Consider the following 5,022-nt stretch of genomic DNA (forward strand, 5'->3'; position numbering starts at 1 on the left):
GGTGAAAATTTCATGTCATTAGCACCTCTAGTAATATATTTACTGAGAAAAATGTTGACGTGTTCAATACTTATTTTACCTGCTGTATTTCAAGGCTCTGGAAAGTTTGTGAAAACAGCCAAAAATTACACTTTTCCTTGAAAGTCCTTATATGTTTTTTGGGGATTGAATTTCTCTATTCACATGACTGATTTTCATCATCTGTAAAAAAAAAAAAATAATAATAATAAAATATATAAAATTTGTTGCAGTGGATAACTCAGGATTACGGTAAACCGACGTGTCATTCAACAAATAACGTGAACCATAGTCATAGTTTTAGCCAGTCAGAGCAGAGCAGGGCGGGTCTTCCTTTCTGAGCCCAGGTGAGAGCACCACAGCTCCTCTTGTCCTCACCGAGGGTCTGGACATGTTCACATCCCCTCCTCCCAAAGTGAGCTGCCAAACCTCCCAGGACATGGGCTACGTTCACACTGCAGGTCTTAATGCTCAATTTGGATTTCTTGAAAAAATCCGATCCTTTGGTGTGAACGTTTACATTACATTTTAAATGCGACCTGCATCAGACCCCTGTGTGAACGCTACACAGCACTGATGTGACACGCATGCGCAGTAAAGACGTGCCGTCTCATCAGCCGGCTTGTTTGTTTACAGAGTTAGCATGGATGCTACTTTTTGCATGTCAAATCTGAAGTTGTAGTTTAATCTCAGAGCTGATTAAATAATTATCTGACATGTTTGTTTAGTTCAGTGTTTATATCTGAACCTGCCTCCGACCGGATGCTCCGGTGAAGCTTTTTATTTTTGAATGAAGCAACGAGCTGGAAATAAAGTATCGACTGAGTTATCTTTAGGATCAATATGCTCTGCGACCCAGGCTGGACGTTACTATCTACATGGAAAATTAAAAGTAAAAAGACGAAGCAACTTGACTTCTGTTTTGGATTTGAAAAAATAGGATTTGTCGCATTCAGACTGTCATGAAAAAATCGGATATGGGTCGCATTTGCTGGCAGTGTGAACGTAGCCTCAATTACACGTCCATGTATTGTGGATATGAGCGCAGGGTAAACATTTAATCCACTTTCTTTCATTGGGCCTCATGCAAGAACATGTTCATATTCTTATCCTAAATTTCTCTTACTTTTGTTCGTACAAAGGGTTCGTACGAACATGTCACGTCAGATTCAACAAACTCTTCTATCTTCAGGAAAAGTGTGTAAATGAGCTGCGTAAATTCCACCTGTTTGTATCAGCTGCTTATGCACGCGAGAGGAGATTAGCATAATTACCACCCCAAAAATACCATATAAGGCTATGTTTCCTGCTTCAGGTACAAGGAAGTGTCCATTCAGGAAAAATGACAGCGTAAACTAAAAAGAAGAACTTTACGAGTTCAGAGATTGAAGTCCTGCTGTCAGAGATCCAGAAAAGAAAATCTGTCATTTTTAGCAGGTCAGCTGTGGAATAAAAAGAGCTGCTAAAAATGTAAACAACTGTGTTAAATCATTTTTATTTATTCAGAAGCTACACCGTTGCGCACCGTAACCCCCCCACACACACACACACACACACACTACCACCACCCCCACCCCCTCGCGGTCGCAGGTGGTCTCAGATGCGGGTCTGAAATAAGCATTTTAAAATGTTTTCAAAATATGTCTGGCACTTTGGAGAAAATCTAGGAGTCACTGGAGGGATTATGTATCCCCTCTGGCTTGGGAACGTCTCGGAGTTCCCCAGGACTTGGAGGGTGTCGCTGGGGAGAGCGGGGTCTCTCAACTGCTGCCCCTGCGATCTGATCCCGGATAAGCGGCAGAAAACAGGCGGATGGACAATTTATATTGTTGGTCTAAATTATTACATTTAAAATTATAACTCTAATTCAAGCAGAATAGCCTATTGTCAAGATAATCATAGAGTGTGATTTATTTTCAACTCAAACTATCTTCAAACTAACAAAATATAAAGTTATTAGGGAGGAAAACCCGTCTGGATAACAGCAGACTGACTGCTCGTAAAATATACGACAGGTCTGGACCACTCGTGAATTTTGTTCGTATCTGAAAAAAATCATAGAATACGAAAACATAGGTGAATGCCACAAATTCTCCTAAATCACTCGTACACACAACTTAAGAACAAATCAGTGCGTACGAACGGTTCTTGCATGAGGCCCAATGATTCTGACTCAACTTCTATGTTGTTCAGTTTTTCATTGAATTTACATGATAGTAAACCTGTTTATTTGTAACATTCTGCGGTAGCAGTAGGTAATTGGCATCACGCATGGTTCTTGAATTTGAGGAAATTGGTATCGGAAAGTCCTTGAAAGGTCCTTGAATTTGATGTTGACCAAGGTGTGGGAACCCTGACAAACGTTTAGTTCAAGGGTTTGTTTCCTCACCGTTGTTTTTCCAGTTCGGAACCAACCTGCAGCACAAAACGATCGCCTTGAACGTGTCCCTGAATGCCGTCATGGTGTACACGTACAGGAACGGGTTGACGGCGGAGTTTGCGTGCGACAGGATGATGGCAGCGAGCAGCAGCTCCAGCGGCACAGAGCAGCGCGGGCAGAGCAGCAGGAAGCAGTTGATGACATGGAGGGAGATGAAGCWGGCAGCGAAGAGAAAAGTCACCAGGAAGAGGGACGCAGCTGTCTTGGTCTCCTTTCGCACCCTGGCCCCTATCTGCCGCTCACCGCCTCGCCCGCTCTGCTCGGGCCCGACGCGCTGCCCCTGCCGCCGGACCATGACGAAGATGTGGGCGTAGATGAGGAACATGACGAGCAGCGGCACCAAAACGCAGGCGAAGAAGTTGAAGTAAACCATGTCGGTCATGTCCACCACCAGGACGAAGAGGCAGTCGCTAGAGGCGGGCGGCACTTTGTGCCAGCCCATCAGAGGCACGAGGCCGATGAGGAAGGCCAGCAGCCACGTGGCGAGGATCACCAGTGTGGCGTTGCGAGGCATCACCAGGACRTTGTAGCGGAAGAGCATGAAGATGGCGATGTAGCACTCCATGGCCACGGCCAGCAGGCTGAAGATGGAGCTCTGAGTGAGTGTGATCAGGATGCTCAGCATGAGCAGGCACAGGTGGAGGCGGTGGCGCGGCAGGCCGGCGTCTGTCAGGATGGCACAGGGGATGGCCACAGCGCCGACGCAGATGTCGGCGACCGCCAGGGACACCAGGAAGTAGTTKGTGACGGTGCACAATTTTCGGTTGAGCCCCACGGCAGTGCACACGAGCAGATTGTCCGCCGCGGATAAGAAGGTGATAATGAGCTCAGCCGTCTCATACGGCACATTGGGGAAAACCATGTGTGCAGTCCGAGGTGACGAAGAGGAGGAGGAATAGGTGAAATTCGAGGAGGAGGAGGTAAACAGATCAGAGAAGTTGGATTCAGCAGCGTTTGCCATGGTTTTCCTAAAAAAATTAAATCTGCAAGCAGCGTTGGCGGCCCTCGCAGCTTGAGCTCCGCTTCCGCCATGTGGCAACTACGGGAGAGATTGCATTACCCCAATTTGATGACACACACAAAATCTGGTGCATATTGGATCAGGTGTCAGTGAGTTTTAATTGTTCATATATTCTAGGTGGCACTGTTGACTCAAACTTCAATATAATCCTATTGGCTTCTTCAGAGCTTAACAAAGGTCATATATTTGCAGTTTGGAGCATATCGGATCATGTATGTGTGATTTACAGCCAAATGTATGCAAACAGCGAGACATCATCATTCGCCACTTGGTCACGTCCACTCTATCCAACCAACAGTCAGTGTTGAGATAAGCATGCAGCATCAACTAGTTGTGTCACCAGACGTAGGAAGAATTCTGTAACAGTCACAGTGTAAAAGATGAACATCCAGCAGGTAAATAATTCACTTCCTGTTTTGAGAGAGCGGGGCTAAGGTGATGTTACCAAATGACTATGTGGGTGGGATGAGTGCTAGTCTGGTATGACACACAGAAATGATCATGCAGCTTTGACCTTCTAAGTGGAAGTTATTGAACCTTGATGTTTCATGGCGAAAGATCAGTTTCTGAGGCTTGGCCACGCCCACGTGTCGCAGTAGCAAAAATCATTTGATATTGTTTGATGTTCAATGCCTTAAGACTGTGTTGAGTGATTTTGAAGTCTGTAACTTAAAAGCTGTAGGAGGAGTTTGATCAGATACCTATGCAGGAAAAGGGACAAAGTATGGCAGCTTGGATCCAAGATGGCCGACGTCCTGTGGCGTTTGGAACATGGCTCCAAGAGGCTTTTTTGTAGGTACTGATACATTACACATACTTGCTTAATTTCATAACTGTCAGTCAAAGCATGGCTTGGGGCTGATTTTTTTACATATTGTAGGGGGCGCTATGGAGTAATTAGGCCACGCCCACCAAATGTTACACCACATTCCTGTTGGGGACTGGATAAGGATCGATCGTGGTTGATTTGGTACAGCTTGGTTAAAATTTKTGGATTTTAGAGCCAAACGTAATTCAACGATGTGACGCCTGACTTTGCCACGCCGCCATGACCATCCTTCCAGCCAAAGGTCTTGATGTTTCAAACCAAGTTAGACCAACTTGTTATCTGTGTTCTGACACAATGTTATGGTGATTGGGTCAAGCTGGTCAGAGATGGACCTTTCCAAGCAAAAAAAGATCACTTCCTGTCCTCAAGGGGCAGGGCTACGATGATGTCAGCATATGACCACATCGTATCGTAGGGCATTCCCCAGGGATGACTCACAGTTACTTTGTTGTAATTCAGACATTCTTTGTAAAAGTTATAGCGTTTCGAATATGTTGGCGTGAAGATCCTTTTTGATGCCTGGCCATGCCCCCTTAACATGCTAAGAAACCAGTAGCATGCACAGACATTTTCGGGGAGGTGCTTAAATGGAAAAAGAGGGCACCTTGTCCGGTGCACGGAATCAGTGGCTACGTTCACACTGCAGGCAAATCCGACCCAAATCCGATTTTTTTATGACAGTCTGAACGAGACAAATACGATTTTTTCAAATCC

General features: G+C 45.3%; 1 pseudogene; it reads right to left on the reverse strand.

Annotated features, from left to right (window-relative positions):
* Positions 1 to 2,369: 2,369 nt before the first annotated feature.
* On the reverse strand, positions 2,370 to 3,482 carry LOC106510911 (adenosine receptor A2a pseudogene; annotated as a pseudogene).
* Positions 3,483 to 5,022: the final 1,540 nt, after the last annotated feature.

The sequence above is a fragment of the Austrofundulus limnaeus genome, unplaced genomic scaffold (genome assembly GCF_001266775.1).
Source record: "Austrofundulus limnaeus strain Quisiro unplaced genomic scaffold, Austrofundulus_limnaeus-1.0 Scaffold2392, whole genome shotgun sequence".
Taxonomy (NCBI): Eukaryota; Metazoa; Chordata; class Actinopteri; order Cyprinodontiformes; family Rivulidae; genus Austrofundulus; species Austrofundulus limnaeus.